The following is a 21005-nucleotide window of genomic DNA, read 5'->3' as shown; positions in this document are numbered from 1 at the left end:
TATGAATAGGATAGTCTTGGTTGGTTATATATGTGGTTTTTTTTTAAATTGCATATTTTGGTTAGTCAATATTATATGAGAAACTCTGTCGAATTTCTGGTAGAATAAAACGTATTTGTCAGAAAAATTAACTATTTCGACAATATATTTTAACGAATTAACTAATTTGTCGAAATTCATAACAACTCACTCTAAAACTATTAACGATTCACTCTCAAATTCATAACAATTCACTCTAAATTTCAAATATTAACGATTCACTCTCAATTTTACCTCTCAATTTCCTAATAATGCACTCTTAGAAAATGAATTCTAAAGCTGTCGATGAAGTTCAAGTGCGGGAACTTAATGTTTTCCGGTTTGAAAATTGTGTGCCTTTCGGGATGATGAAGCCGATAGTTTTAGACAACGACCAAAAAGGAGGATGTCTACTTCAGGTCAGGACCCATCAGTAGGAGAGCGTGACCCCCCTCTGATGCCGAGGAAGAAGCGGGGACCAACGACTGGCGTCGTTTCTGCGAGAGCTCGTGTTGGGACCCCTGGAGCGAACACAGTTCGCTACGATCAGACTGCGCAGGCGTTCTACCAAGACGTCAGGGAGCAAAATCCGTTGATCGGGACGTTCCAAAACCGATTAGGAAACCTGATCAAGAGTACCATTCCAGTCGACCTTCCAGACTGGAATCATGTGCCTGCGCACAGTGTGGCGGCTCTTATGAACTCGATTCATAACGAGTATAACTTCATTTATGAACATCCCGAGAGTGGCGAGCTTCTGCCTGCAGATCCTGTTCGCAACGAGATTGATATGGCTATCATTCACGATGCGAAAAGGATGCGCCGTGGCCAGAAGTCGAGGTTGTCGCAGCTCTTCTTCAAGACATTTTTCGGGAGTAAGGATCTCGCTAAAAATGAAACTCCCGAAGGCTACAACAAGGAAGCCTGGTTGAAAGCAATAGAGACGTTCGACTCGCCGGAGCATAAGGTATGAGTTGAACTTCCGATGGTTATTCGAATTTCTTAAAATTAAACTTAACGAATTTATGTCTTGCAGGCGAAATCTCTCCGCTGTTGGAATCGATCTAGGGTTTGAGAAAATAATTAACGCTTCGGTAAGCGGCGGAATTTTAAAAATTTTCTTTTATTAGTAAAACAGTTTTTACTAACCTAGACAAGTGCAAGTACATGTAATTAAAAACCAATATGAGCTAGAAGTTTACTAACCTTTCTTGAAGCTTGAACTTTGAAGAAGCTTTTGGAAAGTTTGCAACGCTCGTCTCCCCTCGCAGCATGTCTCTCTTTCTTTCCTCGGCACCTCGAGCAACCACGAAAGTTTCTATCACTAAATCACTCGAAAAGAAGGAATCAGTGAGTGGGCACTTTTAAACACTACGACTTAAGAACGAGTCTCGAAGTCGCAGAGCTAAACACTAGGTCGAGTGAGGACCTAGGTGCCAAGACAAGAAAAAATCGAAAATAAACTAGAGAGAGAGAGAGAGGATTTTCAGCCAAGTTCTAGAGAGAGAGTCTCTCAATCTCTTAAACTTAGGATGAATGAAATGTGAGGAATGAGGCTCCTATTTATAGGAGGAGGATTACCTTCAAAAGGTAGTTTCCTCTTTTCCTATTGCCTTGCACGTCCAACATGCCTCATGAAGGCTTAGGATTTGTTTCCTCATTTGATTTCCTCTTAGTTGGCCGAAAATGCACTTTCCTTCTTAAGGAAATTTGTTTCCCCTTTTTCTTTTGGCAAGTATCTTCATACATCAATGCACAAAATAAACTCTCTTTCCCACTATAGCATGAACGAAATTCAGCCTTACTTTCCTTGGGTTGGACGAAATTTGAGCTTCTAGAAGGAGCTTCTAGATGTTTCTTCATTTGTTCATGACAACATAAGAAAAACCCATTAAGAATTTTCAAGTAAAATTCTATGAAATGAAATTAATCCTCAAGGCCCAATTACACTAATATGGCTGAGTAATATTTATTTCATTTGTCATCATATGACAATGTCAAAAAAAATTTATTGACATTCTTTTCGTCCTATGTCCAAAAAGACAAAAATACCCTTTTGACAATTTTCGTAAAACTGTCTCGTTCTTGTTTTGACTTAGCTTCCAGTTTAACTATTCCTATCGATGTGATTCGTGACAGTGACCTCATGGACCCAAATGAACAAAGCTTGAGCTAAACACTTGGACTCAAAAGTTCACAAACCTTTTCCAAGTTTAGCTTAATGCCAACTGACTCCACTAAAGAGCTGACACTGAAAATCTCTCGGTTCAAATGAATTTGTTTTCTACTCAAGAATTCGACCTAATTATGATGAGCGGATCCACTGAATATTATCTATGTTTACCCTTCATGAATGTCATCAGCTAGTCGGGATTTACTAAATTACCATTTTACCCTTCTAGCTGTTATTTCCTCAACTCCTTTGTCGCTTGTGAATAAGTTAGAAACAATGTATTGACGAGGAGCTAACAAGTCACATTGTTTCATCCAAAAGAGTCAGGACTCAATTTGGACACTGGCCAGTTCATTTATTCACACTCCAAGGAACAAAGCATGAGGTGACATACATTGCATTTCAGCAATCTGGTACATGAATTCCATATCTATGAGAACTTCACAAAGTTACTCATGACAGACTCACAACTTAGTACTTCACCAATAGGCCTTGTTCGGAATCACATAGTGAGTCCGAACTTTGACTTTCTCAAATGAGAATACTAAGGTGTGAAATGGCATGTCTCATTTCAGGATTAAGGTAAGCATGATGCAATTCATACATAGTGACTTCGAGACATAAGAGGTTAAATGGGTTGTTCTTATATTGTCTCTAGAAGTGCACTGGTCAATTCAGTACCTTCAGAAGATACCTAGAAGAACTATAGAGTCCCCAACTCTCAATGCCTCATAACCAGACATCATAGATTCTTCTAACAATCATACTGAGGTCAATAGTCCTTTGACCCTTAGATTGCGAATATATCGTTTTAAGCAAACTACGAAGAGTTTGTTCATGCAAATCTACATTTGTCTCTTCGTAAGTTGTTAAGTTTGTTTATGGACTAAAAGACTAAGGTTTTATCATAAAGCTTCAAACAAAGAAAGAATGAATGAACGTTTCAACTTTATTAATGAATAGATAGGCAATTACAAGCAAGAGTCTTCATGAGACTTTATTACATCAAATGTACAAAATAAAGACTACAACTCTTCTTGTGGGCACCATTGACAACATCCGCAACCGAGAAAATTCGAAGATGAAGAAGACGAAGGCGAGACAAGGGTCGCTTAGTTTTTTTGGTCATCGCTCGAGGAACGTAAGTCTCTTAATATTAATATGCAATATATATGTGATTCATATTTTAATGTTGAAAAATTACAGCGAAGGGAAGATGGGAGTATAGGCTCGGCTTTAGCGATATGGTCAGAAAAACACCATGACGCTAAGGGATCGTGGACGACGGACTTCGCGAAGACGCAATACGTAAGTTAAATTTTTTTTTTATTTACTATATTTGATTACTTTATTTCTTCTTATCTGATAAGTTTTTTGTGGTTTTATTTTGAAGGATCAAGTCACCGCCCAGACGATAGATATTTTGCGGCAAGCGGCGGAGCAAAACGTCGTGATCTCCCAAGAAGATGTGGAGATGTACGCGATGCGCGATGTTTTGGGAGTACGCAGAGACTGGGAAGTCGGTTTAGGGCCTTCGATCCCAAGGTCATCGTTGGGTGTTGCCCAAACGCTAGATGGAGGCTCGTCAAGTTCGTCATCTCAGACCGATCAATTGGTTGCTAAGATGCGAACTCAGATGGATGCCCAACAAGCCGAGCTGCAGAAGATGCGGCAACAGATCGCCTTCCTCAGCCAGATGCAGAACCAGCCTCCCACGACTCCCCAACCTCCGCATGCACCGCACCAGGTGGGACTGATCAGCAGACGCCAGGTTCCATGCCGGGTTCTACGCTTGGTTCTATGGATTTCTTGCGAGACCGTCCTTACGGAAGCGGCGGAGCGAGCGGCAGCGCGTCAGGCAGCGGTGGACGAGGACGCGGAAGCGGTTCCCAAAGTTCTGGCAACTTATTCGGTAGAGGGAATTCTACTATCGATAACTTTTATAGGAAAAAAAATTAGGAATTCATTTTTTCGCTTTTTTGGAAAGAATTTGTATTTTTAATTAAGAATTCTATTTTCAGAATATTATTTCTAATTAATTTAGAATTTTGTTAATTGATTTTTATTTAATTTTAAATGAATTTTGATTTAGTTTTTTATTTTTGTATTTTTTTTAATTTAAAAACCATATTCGGTGCGACAATGTCGCACCGAATAATATGGCGGGAATGGCATTAGGTGCGACTTTGTCACACTCGATATGAATTTACCCGCCAATGTTATTAAATTTGGCAGGAAAATAGCTTGGGTATTAGGTGCGACATGTCGCACCTGAAAGTGTCGCACCTAAAGGTGTACTTATTCGGTGCGACATGTCGCACCGAATACCTTCTGCGACGGGTCATCCGGTGCGACGCTGTCGCACCTAATGTCGCACCTAATAAACTTTTAGGTGCGACATTTTAAGCATTGGGTGCGACATTCGTCGCACCGGATAACGTTTTTTGTCCTAGTGAATATCACATATTCATGAGCAAATATTGTCTTATTCCCTCATGAGTCACACGGCCAAGGCAGCCTTCTAGAAGGCATGGATTTGTTTCCTCTTTTATTCTCTTGCCTTTCCTTTGACTCACTTGGCCGATTCTCTCTTGCTATGCATAGCAAATTTGTTTCCTCTTTTTCTTTTGGCAAGTATCTTGATACATTCATGCACAAAATAATTTCCCTTTCTCTCTTTATGTTGGGCGCCCAAGGCTTCTCTAGAAGGAGCTTCTAGACGCTTCTTCATTTGTTCATGACAACATGAGAAAGACCCATTAAGAATTTCCAATAAAATTTGTATGAAATGAAATTAATCGACAAGGCCCAATTAAACTAATTTGGCCGAGTGACATTAAGTCATCAAATGACCTTGTCAAAAAATTTATTGACATTCATTTCATCCTATGTCCAAAAGGACAAAAATACCATTTTGACAATTTTCGTAAAACTTGTCTCGTTCTTGTTTTGACTTAGCTTCTAGTTTAACTATTCCTACTCGATCTAATTTGTGAAAGTGACCTCATGGATCCAAATGAACAAAGCTTGAGCTAAACACTTGGACTCAAAAGTTCACAAACCTTTTCCAAGTTTAGCTTAATGTCAACTGACTCCACTAAAGAGTTGACACTAAAAATCTCTCAGTTCAAATGAATTTATTTTCTACTTAAGAATTCAACCAAATTATGATGAGCGGATCCACTGAATATATCTATGTTTGCCCTTCAGGAATATCATCAGCTAGTCGGGATTTACAAAAGTACCATACCCTTCTACCTGTTATTTCCTCAACTCCTTTGTCACTTGTGAATAAGTTAGAAACAATATTTTGACGAGGAGCTAACAAGTCACATTGTTTCATCCAAAAGAGTCAAGACTCAATTTGGACACTGGCCAGTTCATTTATTCACATTCCAAGGAACAAATCATGAGGTGATATACATTGCATTTCAGCAATCTTGTACATGAATTCCATATCTATGAGAACTTCACAAAGTTACTCATGACATTCTCACAACTTAGTACTTCACCAATAGGCCCTGTTCAGAATCACGTAGTGAGTCCGAACTCTGACTTTCTCAAATGAGAATACGTAAGTTGTGAAATGGCATGTCTCATTTCAGGATTAAGGTAAGCACGATGCAATTCATACGTAGTGACTTCGAGACATAAGAGGTTAAATGGTTTGTTCTTATTTTGTCTCTAGAGGTGCACTAGTCAATTCAATACCTTCGGAAGATACCTAGAAGAACTATAGAGTCTCCAACTCTCCATGCCCCATAACCAGACATCATCGATTCTCCTAACAATCGTACTGAGGTCAATAGTCCTTTGACCGTTAGATTGCGAATATATCGTTTTAAGCAAACTACGAAGAGTTCGTTCATGCAAATCTACATTTGTATCTTCGTAAGTTGTTAAGTTTGTTTATGGACTAAAGACTAAGGTTTTATCATAAAGCTTCAAACATACAAGGAGGAATGAATGAACGTTTCAACTTTTTATTTATGAATAAGAAATTACAAGCAAGAGTCTTCGTGAGACTTTATTACATCAAATGTACAAAATAAAGACTACAACTCTTCTTGTGGGCACTATTGACAACAAACTCCCACTTGACTCAAAGAAGATGTGTGTAGTCCTTTATGCCTAATCCCTCTCGATGTTGGTCGAAGACCTTGTTCGCTAGGGCCTTGGTGAATGGATCTGCGAGGTTGTCAACCGTTGAGTTCTTCACTTGCACGTCTCCGCGCTGCACGATCTCTTGAATCAAATTGTATTTCCTCTCAATATGCTTAGAGCGCTTATGGCTTCGAGGTTCCTTTGAGTTAGCGAGAGCCCCACTACTATCACAATAAAGGGTCATGGGCTCGTCGACGTTTGGAACAACTTCCAAATACTTAAGGAATTTTCTAAGCCATACAGCCTCTTTGGATGCTTCACAAGCAGCCACATATTCTGATTTAATTGTGGAGTCAGCAATGCAAGATTGCTTAATACTCCTCCACACAACAGCTCCACCATTAAGGATGAACATAGATCCCGAAGTGGATTTCCTGAAATCCTCATCCGCTTGAAAATCGGAGTCGGTATATCCCGTCATAGTCAGGTCAGTACCTGAGTATGTAAGCATCAAGTTCCTAGTTCTTCGAAGATACTTAAGAAGATGCTTAACAGCAATCCAGTGCTCGGGTCCAGGGTTGGATTGGAAACGGCTAACTACGCCAACAACGAAACATATATCAGGTCTAGTGCAAAGCATAGCATACATGAGGCTTTCTACGGCAGAGGCGTAAGGAATTTTCCTCATGTCTTCAATCTCTTATGCAATCTTGGGAGACTGGTCCTTAGAGACTCCATGCCTAAAGGGTGTTTGGCCCTTCTTGGAGTTTTGCATCGAGAAGCGATCCAACACCTTATCAATATAAGATGCTTGAGAGAGCGACAGGGTCCGGTTTTTCCGATCTCGAAAGATTTGGATCCCCAGAATGTACGTGGATTCTCCTAGATCCTTCATATCGAATTGCTTTGCTATCCAGACCTTAACCTCAGATAATTTACTCACATCGTTACCTATGAGTAATATATCATCGACATACAGTACCAGAAACACAAATTTGCCTTCGTGTATTAACTTGTAAACACAAGGCTCATATATTGACTGTTCATAACCGAAGCTTTTCACAGTTTCATCGAATCTAATATTCCATGACCTAGATGCTTGCTTTACTCCATAATGTTGGAATTGATCTAGGGTTTAAGAAAAAAGTTTAACGCTTCGGTAAGCGGCGGAATTTTAAAAATTTTCTTTTACAAGTAAAACAGTTTTTACTAACCTAGACAAAGAGCAAGCACATGTAAATAAAACTAATATGAGCATAATAAATTTACTAGCCTCTTTAGAAGCTTGAAGGTTTAAGAGCCTTCGGAAGGTTGAAAACGTTCGTCTCCCTTGTTGCACGTCTCTCTTCATTTCCTCGCTAACTCGAGTAACCACGATAGTTTCTATCACTAAATCACTCAAGATAAAAAGAAATTAGTGTGTGGGCACTTTTAAACACTACGACTTAAGAACGAGTCTTGAAGTCGAAGAGCTAAACTCTAGGTAAATGAGGACCTAGGTGCCAAAACAATAAAAAACGAAATTGAATAGAGAGAGAGAGGAGAGGGCCGACCAAGTCTAGAGAGAGAAGCTCTCAATCTCTAAAACTTTTGGGATGAATGAAATGTGTAGAATGAGGCTCCTATTTATAGGAGAGGTCTCACCTTCAATAAGGTAGTTTCATCTTCTATAGAATATCACATATTCATGAGAAAAATATCTTATTTGCCATTCTCTACTTGGACGTGTGGCAGCCTTCTAGAAACAAGATTTGTTTCCTATTTTGTTTGCCTTGACCTTGCCTTGGCCGCCCATTACAATTTCCTTCTAGAGGAGATTTGTTTCCTCTTTTTCTTTTGGCAAGTATCTTCATACATTCATGCACAAAATATTCTCTCTTTCTTTGGGTATGTTGGGCGCCAAAACCATCTAGAAAAGGCTTCTAGAAGCTTTTCCATTGTTGTCAATGGTGCCCACAAGAAGAGTAGTAGTGTCTATTTGTGTACATTTGATGTAATATAGTCTCATGAAGACTCTTGCTTGTAATTGCTTATTCATTAATAAAAAGTTGAAACGTTCATTCAATCTTTCTTGTCTGAAGCTTTATGATAAAACCTTAGTCTTTTAGTCCATAAACAAACTAAACAACTTACGAAGAGACAAATGTAGATTTGCATGAACAAACTCTTCGTAGTTTGCTTAAAACGATATATTCGCAATCTAAGGGTCAAAGGACTATTGACCTCAGTATGATTGTTAGAAGAATCTATGATGTCTGGTTATGAGGCATTGAGAGTTGGAGACTCTATAGTTCTTCTAGGTATCTTCCGAAGGTACTGAATTGACCAGTGCACTTCTAGAGACAAGATAAGAACAAACCATTTAACCTCTTATGTCTCGAAGTCACTATGTATGAATTGCATCATGCTTACCTTAATCCTGAAATGAGATATGCCATTTCACACCTTAGTATTCTCATTTGAGAAAGTCAAAGTTCGGACTCACTATGTGATTCCGAACAGGGCCTATTGGTGAAGTACTAAGTTGTGAGTATGTCATGAGTAACTTTGTGAAGTTCTCATAGATATGGAATTCATGTACAAGATTGCTGAAATGCAATGTATGTCACCTCATGCTTTGTTCCTTGGAGTGTGAATAAATGAACTGGCCAGTGTCCAAATTGAGTCCTGACTCTTTTGGATGAAACAATGTGACTTGTTAGCTCCTTGTCAATACATTGTTTCTAACTTATTCACAAGCGACAAAGGAGTTGAGGAAATAACAGCTAGAAGGGTAAAATGGTAATTTAGTAAATCCCGACTAGCTGATGACATTCATGAAGGGTAGCATAGATAATATTCAGTGGATCCGCTCATTATAATTAGGTGAATTCTTGAGTAGAAAATAAATTCATTTGAACCGAGAGATTTTCAGTGTCAACTCTTTAGTGGAGTCAGTTGGCATTAAGCTAAACTTGGAAAAGGTTTGTGAACTTTTGAGTCCAAGTGTTTAGCTCAAGCTTTGTTCATTTGGGTCCATGAGGTCACTGTCACGAATTACATCGAGTAGGAATAGTAAAATTGAAAGCTAAGTCAAAACAAGAACGAGGCAGTTTTACGAAAATTGTCAAAAGGGTATTTTTGTCTTTTTGGACATAGGACGAAAAGAATGTCAATAAATTTTTTTGACATTGTCATATGATGACAAATGAAATAAATATTACTTAGCCATATTAGTGTAATTGGGCCTTGAGGATTAATTTCATTTCATAGAATTTTACTTGAAAATTCTTAGTGGGGTTTTCTTATGTTGTCATGAACAAATGAAGAAACATCTAGAAGGTCCTTCTAGAAGCCTTATTTTCGTCCAACCCAATGAAAAGAGAGGCTAAATTTCGTGCATGCCATGGTATGAAAGAGAGATTATTTTGTGCATTAATGTATGAAGATACTTGCCAAAAGAAAAAGAGGAAACAAATTTGCTTCTAGAAGCAAGTGTATTTTCGGCCAAGAGAGAGCAAATTAAATGAGGAAACAAATCCAAGGCCTTAATTGGCTCATGTTGGACGTCCATATAGGTGAGAAAAGAGAAAAGGAAACTACCTTTTGAAGGTAATCCCTCCCCTATAAATAGAGGCCTCATTCTCATTGTTTCATTCATCCCAAAGTTTTAGAGATTGAGAGCTTCTCTCTCTAGACTTGGCCGATCCTCTCTCTCTCTCTCTCTCTCTCTTCAATTTCGTTTTATTGTTTTGGCACCTAGGTCCTCATTTGACCTAGAGTTTAGCTCTGCGACTTCAAGACTCGTTCTTAAGTCGTAGTGTTTAAAAGCGCCCACTCACTAATTCCTTTTCTCTCGAGTGATTTAGTGATAGAAACTTTCGTGGTTGCTCGAGGTGCCGAGGAAAGAAAGAGGGACGTGCTGCGAGGGGAGACGAGCGTTGCAACTTTCTAAGAGCTTCTCAAAGATCAAGCTTCAAGAAAGGTTAGTAAACTTCTTAGCTCATAATAGTTTTTTTAATTACGTGTACTTGCTCTTTTGTCTAGGTTAGTAAAAACTGGTTTTACTTGTAAAAGAAAATTTTTAAACTTCCGCCGCTTACCGAAGCGTTAATTATTTTCTTAAACCCTAGATCGATTCCAACATCCATTTGTTCATGACAACATGAAAAAAGCCCATTAAGAATTTTCAATAAAATTCTTGTGAAATGAAATTAATCCACAAGGCCCAATAAGACTAATATTGGCCGAGTGATACATGTCATTAAATGACCTTGTCAAAAAATTTATTGACATTCATTTCATCCTATGTCTCAAAAGACAATAATACCCTTTTGACAATTTTTGTAAAACTTGTCTCGTTTTTGTTTTGACTTAGCTTCCAGTTTAACTATTCCTACTCGATGTGATTCGTGACAGTGACCTCATGGATCCAAATAAACAAAGCTTGAACTAAACACTTGGGCTCAAAAGTTCACAAACTTTTTTCATGTTTAGCTTAATGTCAACTGACTCCACTAAACAGTTGACACTGAAAATCTCTCCGTTCAAATGAATTTATTTTCTACTCAAGAATTCAACATAATTGTAATGAGTGGATCCACAGAATATTATCAGTGTTTACCCTTCATGAATATCATCAGCTAGTCGGGATTTACAAAATTACCATTTTACCCTTCTAGCTATTATTTCCTCAACTCCTTTGTAGCTTGTGAATAAGTTAGAAACAATGTATTGACGAGGAGCTAACAAGTCACATTGTTTCATCCAAAAGAGTCAAGACCCAATTTGGACACTGGCCAGTTGATTTATTCACATTCCAAGGAACAAAGCATGATGTGATATACATTGCATTTCAGCAATCTTGTACATGAATTCCATATCTATGAGAACTTCACAAAGTTACTCATGACATTCTCACAACTTAGTATTTCACCAATAGGCCCTATTCGGAATCACATAGTTAGTCCGAACTCTGACTTTCTCAAATGAGAATACGTAAGGTGTGAAATGGCATGTCTCATTTCAGGATTAAGGTAAGCACGATGTAATTCATACGTAGTGACTTCGAGACATAAGAGGTTAAATGGTTTGTTCTTATTTCGTCTATAGAAGTGCACTGGTCAATTCGGTATCTTCGGAAGATACCTAGAAGAACTATAGAGTCTCCAACTCTCAATGTCCCATAACCAGATATCATAGATTCTCCTAACAATCATACTGAGGTCAATAGTCCTTTGACCCTTAGATTGCGAATATATCATTTTAAGCAAACTACGAAGAGTTTCTTCATGCAAATCTACATCTGTCTCTTCGTAAGTTGTTTAGTTTGTTAATGGACTAAGGACTAATGTTTTATCATAAAGCTTAAAACAGACAAGGAGGAATGAATGAACGTTTCAACCTTTTATTAATGAATAAGCAATTACAAGCAAGAGTCTTCATGAGAATTTATTACATCAAATGTACAAAATAAAGACTATAACTCTTCTTGTGGGCACCATTGACAACACATAAATGGACTTAAGTAACTCACAAACCTTGATCTCTTGACCTTTTTCCACGAAACCGTCTGGTTGAGCCATGTAAATGCGCTCGTCAAGATTGCCATTCAGGAAGGCTGTCTTGACATCCATTTGCTAGATCTCATAGTTGAGAGCTGCATCTATGGATAGGAGTATGCGGATGGATTTAAGCATCGCGACTGGCGAGAAGGTTTCTTCATAGTCAATCCCTTCTTGTTGGGTATAACCCTTAGCCACAAGTCGTGCTTTGAACGTCTCGACGTTCCCATCCGGACCCCTTTTCTTCTTGTATATCCACTTACACCCTACGGGTTTAATCCCTTTAGGAAGGTCTACAAGTTTCCAGATTTGTTGACACACATCGAGTGCATTTCAACTTTCATGGCGTCAAGCCAAAGGTTTGATTCAGAACAAGCCATTGCTTGGCTATAGGAAACATGATCATCCATGTCAGAGACGGCTACGAGAGAGTCTCTATAGGACATGTACTTGTCAGGCTTTTGAGTAGCCCTCCCACTACGTCGAAGTACTACTTGATGAGATTCTGATGAGTTAGGTTATGTTTCAGTTGGGGTAAGAACAGTTAGGTAACCCAACTTTTCTTCGAGCACAATTTTGCTTCTAGGTTTTGCATCCTTCATAAAGTCCTCCTCAAGGAAACGAGCATTCGTGCTAACTAAAGTCTTATTGTCCTCGGGACTATAGAATGTGAAACCTTTGGTTTCCTTTGGATATCCAACGAACAGACACAATTCTGACCTACTAGCCAACTTGCTAGTCTTTAGCACGTGTGCAGGGCATCCCCAAAAGGAAAGAGGGAGTGATTAGTAACTCATCATTGATCTAACCATCTCCATAAGAGTTCGATTTCTTCTATCTGACACTCCGTTTTGTTGGGGTGTGCTAGGTGCGATAAGCTGAGAAGCGATACCTTCTTCTTTAAGAAAGTCATCGAACTCTCCAGACATATACTCACCACCTCGATTAGATCGAAGGGTTTTGATCACTTTGCCAGTTTGCTTCTCCACTAAAGCCCTAAAGACCTTAAAAATGATAAAGGTCTCGGATTTGTGTTTGAGCAAATAGACAAAACCATATCGCGAGTAATCATTGGTGAAGGAAACGAAGTATTCGTATCCTCCACGTGCCTGTTGGCTGAGCGGACCACATACATCAGAATGTACTAGTTCCAGCAACTCAGTGGCTCTTCGACCCTTATCCGAGGAAGATCGCTTAGTCATTTTTCCTTCTATGCATGATTCACAAGTAGGAATGGAACCTATTGCAGAGCCTTGGAGTGGATCGTCCCTCACAAGTCTCTTAATCCTATCTAGACTGATATGACCAAGTCTTAAATACCAGAGGTATGTTGATTTTGTTAGATCCGAGGATTCAGAAAGTTTGATCCTCTTTGGCTCCCTAATTAGATTGTTATCTATTTCGGTGTCTAAAAGAGAAGGTTGAGCGGGGTAAATGTAAAAAAGAGCATTCTTCATACATGCATCAGTGACAAAAGAATTTGAAAAAGAAATACGAATTCCATTCTTTATAAACTTTAAATAATAATCTTGCTCAAAAAGTTGAACAATAGATATTAAGTTTTTCCCAAAGGAAAGAACATAGTAAACATTATTCAAATTTAAACTGCGAACTGTTGTCGGCCCGTCTCGGACCGACGAAGAAGAAGGCATCGCTTCGACCTGCGAGACCGGCGTGAGGCCTTTGACGGAGAGACCTTGCCTCAGCCATTGGCCGGCCCAAACCAATGGCCGGTCCAAGGTTCAGCCGCCCAACGTCAACCACGAGACCAACCTCGACCACGCTGTTCACGAAAGGGGACGCACGCTTACGCTTCCAAGGGGACACACTCGGGCGACCGCGCCGAGACGTCAACTTTCTGATGAGCACGCGCACGCGCCCTCGAGGGGACACCCTCGGGCGACCACGTCAAGGCGTCAAATCTCGCGCAATACCCGAGGACGCTCAGTCTCGAGGTCCCAAAAGGGACGCTCCAGGGTCACCATCCGCGTCCAAAACCCTTGTGAAGGTGACAAAGTCGATGGTCGCGGCCTCCGCCAAAGGCGTCGCCTGAGTGACACGCCCTTAACAAGGGTGATAGGGACGGCCTCCGGAGACTTGAGAGACCGCCTCAGCTCTCAAAGAGAGGATCACGAGTTCGACTTGAGAGAAAAACTCGACGCTCAACGCGAGACCGCGATCGTCTTGGGGCAGCGACCACCCAACATTGATCGAGCACCCACCCAGAATCGCGCAGCCGCGCTTGTGATACCGGCCATTGGTCCCGAGTCACGAAGGAAAAGGCGCCGGAAGGGTCAAGTCCCTAATGACCACCCTTCTCCAGCCCCGAAGCAATCCTTCGTCCCGCTCAACACAACGCCCGACCGGATCCTGAGCTTACACCGCGATGAGCTGGGAAGCCCCGCTCCACTCACAAAGGATCCCGCGAAGCAAGATCGAAGTAGGTTCTGTGAATACCACAAAGGTCACGGGCATGTGACGATCGAATGCTACCAGCTTAAGAAGCGCTTCAAGGAATTCGTCGCATCTGCTAGCAAGCCATGATCGTCGCGACTTCGACCTTTAAACTCACGCCCGAACTCGATCGGCTTCATGATCACTTTCATTTCGAAAATGTAATTTCCTTTTTTCAAAGAAGGCCAAGTGCCATGACAAACTGTAACGACCCCCTTATTTCAATAAATAGTTATTTCACATATGAAAAAATGTAACACACACTATTGTATACCTCTAACACGAGAGTTTCTTGGCCTTTGTCTCACAAACGCAAGAAACTCGGGGGGCTAACAGGGATCAATGCTAAATCAAAAACAACTCAAAAAAAAAAAAATTAAGTCTCAAGGCGCCGATGGTTAGGCCGGAGGTCCCAAAGAAAGACTTCTCACGTAACTCCTCGAGATGAGTTCATTCCTCGAGTCGAGTTTCGAATCCGCAAGTCGACCGATAATCCTCGCGCCGACTCTTCACGTGACTCCTCGTGCAGGCTCTACATGAGTCCTCGAGTTGAGTCCGAGTCCGCGAGTCGACTGATACTCATCGTGCCGATTCTTCATGTGGCTCCTCATGCAGGCTCTACATGAGTCCTCGAGTTGAGTCCGAGTCCGCGAGTCGACTGATACTCCTCGTGCCGACTCTTCACGTAACTCCTCGAGATGAGTTCATTCCTCGAGTCGAGTTCGAATCCACGAGTCGACCGATACTCCTCGTGCCGATTCTTCACGCAACTCCTCGTGGAGACTCCACATGAGTCCTCGAGGTGAGTAACGGATTGTTGGGATTTCGAGCTCGCCACTTCGCTTAGTCGAGCTCGTCAGCTCGCCTAGTCGAGCTCGCCACTTCGCTTAGTCGAGCTCGTCAGTTCGCCTAGTCGAGCTCGCCAGTTCGCCAAGTCGAGCTCGCCATTTCGCCGTCGAGCTCGTCAGTTCGCTGAGCTCTCCAGTTCGCCAAGTCGAGCTCGCCACTTCGCTTAGTCAAACTCGTCAGTTCACCTAGTCGAGCTCGTCAGTTCGCCTAGTCGAGCTCACCAGTTCGCCAAGTCGAGCTCGCCATTTCGCCGTCGAGCTCGTCAGTTCGCTGAGATCTCCAGTTTGCCAAGTCGAGCTCGCCACTTCGCTTAGTCAAACTCGTCAGTTCGCCTAGTTGAGCTCGTCAGTTCGCCTAGTCGAGCTCGCCAGTTCGCCAAGTCGAGCTCGCCATTTCGCCGTCGAGCTCGTCAGTTCGCTGAGCTCTCCAGTTCGCCACGTCGAGCTCGCCACTTCGCTTAGTCGAACTCGTCAGTTCGCCTAGTCGAGCTCGTCAGTTCGCCTATTCGAGCTCGCCATTTCGCCGTCGAGCTCGTCAGTTCGCTGAGCTCTCCAGTTCGCCAAGTCGAGCTCGCCACTTCGCTTAGTCGAACTCGTCAGTTCGCCTAGTCGAGCTCGTCAGTTCGCCAAGTCGAGCTCACCACTTCGCCGTCGAGCTCGTCAATACGCTGAGCTCTCCGGTTCGCCAAGTCGAGCTCGCCACTTCATCCAGTCGAGCTCGCCACTTCGTCCAGTCGAGCTCGCCGCTTCTTCTAGTCGAGCTGGAGCGACTTCATCACTTCGTCAAAACGTCTTTGGATTCGGTTCATCAGTTCACCCAAACGTGTTGGGCTAACTCTCTCGAAACAGAAAGCAAATAATAATAATAGTAAAGTCTCAAGGGGTCGATGGTTAGGCCGGAGGTCCCAAAGAGAGACTCCTCACGTAACTCCTCGAGATGAGTACATTCCTCGAGTCGAGTCCGAGTCCGCGAGTCGGCCGACATTCCTCGCGCCGACTCTTCACGAAACTCCTCATGCAGGCTCTACATGAGTCCTCGAGTCGAGTTCGAGCCAATGAGTCGACCGATACTCCTCGTGCCGACTCTTCACGTAACTCCTCGAGATAAGTACATTCCTCGAGTCGAGTCCGAGTCCGCGAGTCGACCGATATACCTCGCGCCGACTCTTCACGAAACTCCTCGTGCAGGCTCTACGTGAGTCCTCGAGTCGAGTTCGAGTCCACGAGTCGACAAGCTACTCCTCGTGCCGACTTCACATGTCTCCTCGAGACGAGCTCACCCCCCGAGTCGAGCTCCGAGTCCGCGAGTCGACCAATACTCCTCGTGCCGACTCTTCACACATCTCCTCGAGACGAGTTCATCCCTCGAGTCGACCTTCGAGTCCGCGAGTCGACCGATACTCCTCGCGCCGACTCTTCACGAAACTCCTCATGCAGGCTTTACATAAGCCCTCGAGCCGAGTTCGAGTCCACGAGTTGACTGATACTCCTCGTGCCGACTTTTCACACATCTCGTTGAAACGAGCTCATTCCTCGAGTCGAGCTTCGAGTCCGCGAGTCGACCGATACTCCTCGCGCCAACTCTTCACGTAACTCCTCGAGATGAGTACATTCCTCGAGTCGAGTCCGAGTCCGCGAGTCCACCGATATTCCTCGCGCCGACTCTTCACGAAACTCCTCGTGCAGGCTCTACATGAGTCCTCGAGTCGAGTTCGAGCCCACGAGTCGACCAATACTCCTCGTGCCGACTCTTCACGTAACTCCTCGAGATGAGTACATTCCTCGAGTCGAGTCCGAGTCCGCGAGTCGACCGATAACCCTCGCGCCGACTCTTCACGAAACTCCTCATGCAGGCTCTACATGAGTCCTCGAGTCGAGTTCGAGCCCACGAGTTGACCGATACTCCTCGTGCCGACTCTTCACGTAACTCCTCGTGCAGACTCCACATGAGTCCTCGAGGTGAGTAACGGATTGTTGGGATTTCGAGCTCGCCACTTCGCTTAGTCGAGCTCGTCAGCTCGCCTAGTCGAGCTCGCCACTTCGCTTAGTCGAGCTCGTCAGTTCGCCTAGTCGAGCTCGCCAGTTCGCCAAGTCGAGCTCGCCATTTCGCCGTCGAGCTCGCCATTTCGCCGTCGAGCTCGTCAGTTCGCTGAGCTCTCCAGTTCGCCAAGTCGAGCTCGCCACTTCGCTTAGTCAAACTCGTCAGTTCGCCTAGTCGAGCTCGTCAGTTCACCTAGTCGAGCTCGCCAGTTCGCCAAGTCGAGCTCGCCATTTCGCCGTCGAGCTCGTCAGTTCGCTGAGCTCTCCAGTTTGCCAAGTCGAGCTCGCCACTTCGCTTAGTCGAACTCGTCAGTTCGCCTAGTCGAGCTCGTCAGTTCGCCTAGTCGAGCTCGCCAGTTCGCCAAGTCGAGCTCGCCATTTCGCCGTCGAGCTCGTCAGTTCGCTGAGCTCTCCAGTTCGCCACGTCGAGCTCGCCACTTCGCTTAGTCGAACTCGTCAGTTTGCCTAGTCGAGCTCGTCAGTTCGCCTATTCGAGCTCGCCATTTCGCCGTCGAGCTCGTCAGTTCGCTGAGCTCTCCAGTTCGCCAAGTCGAGCTCGCCACTTCGCTTAGTCGAACTCGTCAGTTCGCCTAGTCGAGCTCGTCAGTTCGCCAAGTCGAGCTCACCACTTCGCCGTCGAGCTCGTCAATACGCTGAGCTCTCCGGTTCGCCAAGTCGAGCTCGCCACTTCATCCAGTCGAGCTCGCCACTTCGTCCAGTCGAGCTCGCCGCTTCTTCTAGTCGAGCTGGAGCGACTTCATCACTTCGTCAAAACGTCTTTGGATTCGGTTCATCAGTTCACCCAAACGTGTTGGGCTAACTCTCTCGAAACAGAAAGCAAATAATAATAATAGTAAAGTCTCAAGGGGTCGATGGTTAGGCCGGAGGTCCCAAAGAGAGACTCCTCACGTAACTCCTCGAGATGAGTACATTCCTCGAGTCGAGTCCGAGTCCGCGAGTCGGCCGACATTCCTCGCGCCGACTCTTCACGAAACTCCTCATGCAGGCTCTACATGAGTCCTCGAGTCGAGTTCGAGCCAATGAGTCGACCGATACTCCTCGTGCCGACTCTTCACGTAACTCCTCGAGATAAGTACATTCCTCGAGTCGAGTCCGAGTCCGCGAGTCGACCGATATACCTCGCGCCGACTCTTCACGAAACTCCTCGTGCAGGCTCTACGTGAGTCCTCGAGTCGAGTTCGAGTCCACGAGTCGACAAGCTACTCCTCGTGCCGACTTCACATGTCTCCTCGAGACGAGCTCACCCCCCGAGTCGAGCTCCGAGTCCGCGAGTCGACCAATACTCCTCGTGCCGACTCTTCACACATCTCCTCGAGACGAGTTCATCCCTCGAGTCGACCTTCGAGTCCGCGAGTCGACCGATACTCCTCGCGCCGACTCTTCACGAAACTCCTCGTGCAGGCTTTACATAAGCCCTCGAGCCGAGTTCGAGTCCACGAGTTGATTGATACTCCTCGTGCCGACTTTTCACACATCTCGTTGAAACGAGCTCATTCCTCGAGTCGAGCTTCGAGTCCGCGAGTCGACCGATACTCCTCGCGCCAACTCTTCACGTAACTCCTCGAGATGAGTACATTCCTCGAGTCGAGTCCGAGTCCGCGAGTCCACCGATATTCCTCGCGCCGACTCTTCACGAAACTCCTCGTGCAGGCTCTACATGAGTCCTCGAGTCGAGTTCGAGCCCACGAGTCGACCAATACTCCTCGTGCCGACTCTTCACGTAACTCCTCGAGATGAGTACATTCCTCGAGTCGAGTCCGAGTCCGCGAGTCGACCGATAACCCTCGCGCCGACTCTTCACGAAACTCCTCATGCTTGCTCTACATGAGTCCTCGAGTCGAGTTCGAGCCCACGAGTTGACCGATACTCCTCGTGCCGACTCTTCACGTAACTCCTCGTGCAGACTCCACATGAGTCCTCGAGGTGAGTAACGGATTGTTGGGATTTCGAGCTCGCCACTTCGCTTAGTCGAGCTCGTCAGCTCGCCTAGTCGAGCTCGCCACTTCGCTTAGTCGAGCTCGTCAGTTCGCCTAGTCGAGCTCGCCACTTCGCCAAGTCGAGCTCGCCATTTCGCCGTCGAGCTCGCCATTTCGCCGTCGAGCTCGTCAGTTCGCTGAGCTCTCCAGTTCGCCAAGTCGAGCTCGCCACTTCGCTTAGTCAAACTCGTCAGTTCGCCTAGTCGAGCTCGTCAGTTCGCCTAGTCGAGCTCGCCAGTTCGCCAAGTCGAGCTCGCCATTTCGCCGTCGAGCTCGTCAGTTCGCTGAGCTCTCCAGTTTGCCAAGTCGAGCTCGCCACTTCGCTTAGTCGAACTCGTCAGTTCGCCTAGTCGAGCTCGTCAGTTCGCCTAGTCGAGCTCGCCAGTTCGCCAAGTCGAGCTCGCCATTTCGCCGTCGAGCTCGTCAGTTCGCTGAGCTCTCCAGTTCACCACGTCGAGCTCGCCACTTCGCTTAGTCGAACTCGTCAGTTCGCCTAGTCGAGCTCGTCAGTTCGCCTAGTCGAGCTCGCCATTTCGCCGTCGAGCTCGTCAGTTCGCTGAGCTCTCTAGTTCGCCAAGTCGAGCTCGCCACTTCGCTTAGTCGAACTCGTCAGTTCGCCTAGTCGAGCTCGTCAGTTCGCCAAGTCGAGCTCACCACTTCGCCGTCGAGCTCATCAATACGCTGAGCTCTCGGTTCGCCAAGTCGAGCTCGCCACTTCATCCAGTCGAGCTCGCCACTTCGTCCAGTCGAGCTCGCCGCTTCTTCTAGTCGAGCTGGAGTGACTTCATCACTTCGTCAAAACGTCTTTGGATTCGGTTCATCAGTTCACCCAAACGTGTTGGGCTAACTCTCTCGAAACAGAAAGCAAATAATAATAATAGTAAAGTCTCAAGGGGTCGATGGTTAGGCCGGAGGTCCCAAAGAGAGACTCCTCACGTAACTCCTCGAGATGAGTACATTCCTCGAGTCGAGTCCGAGTCCGCGAGTCGGCCGACATTCCTCGCGCCGACTCTTCACGAAACTCCTCATGCAGGCTCTACATGAGTCCTCGAGTCGAGTTCGAGCCAACGAGTCGACCGATACTCCTCGTGCCGACTCTTCACGTAACTCCTCGAGATGAGTACATTCCTCGAGTCGAGTCCGAGTCCGCGAGTCGACCGATATACCTCGCGCCGACTCTTCACGAAACTCCTCGTGCAGGCTCTACGTGAGTCCTCGAGTCGAGTTCGAGTCCACGAGTCGACAAGCTACTCCTCGTGCCGACTTCACATGTCTCCTCGAGACGAGCTCACCCCCCGAGTCGAGCTCCGAGTCCGCGAGTCGACCAATACTCCTCGTGCCGACTCTTCACACATCTCCTCGAGACGAGTTCATCCCTCGAGTCGAGCTTCGAGTCCGCGAGTCGACCGATACTCCTCGCGCCGACTCTTCACGAAACTCCTCGTGCAGGCTTTACATAAGCCCTCGAGCCGAGTTCGAGTCCACGAGTTGACTGATACTCCTCGTGCCGACTTTTCACACATCTCGTTGAAACGAGCTCATTCCTCGAGTCGAGCTTCGAGTCCGCGAGTCGACCGATACTCCTCGCGCCAACTCTTCACGTAACTCCTCGAGATGAGTACATTCCTCGAGTCGAGTCCGAGTCCGCGAGTCCACCGATATTCCTCGCGCCGACTCTTCACGAAACTCCTCGTGCAGGCTCTACATGAGTCCTCGAGTCGAGTTCGAGCCCACGAGTCGACCAATACTCCTCGTGCCGACTCTTCACGTAACTCCTCGAGATGAGTACATTCCTCGAGTCGAGTCCGAGTCCGCGAGTCGACCGATA

This window comes from Urtica dioica, chromosome 5 (assembly GCF_054948205.1).
Source record: "Urtica dioica subsp. dioica isolate 48M chromosome 5, U.dioica_male_clone48M_v1_H2, whole genome shotgun sequence".
NCBI lineage: Eukaryota > Viridiplantae > Streptophyta > Magnoliopsida > Rosales > Urticaceae > Urtica > Urtica dioica.
This window is presented reverse-complemented; position numbering follows the sequence as displayed.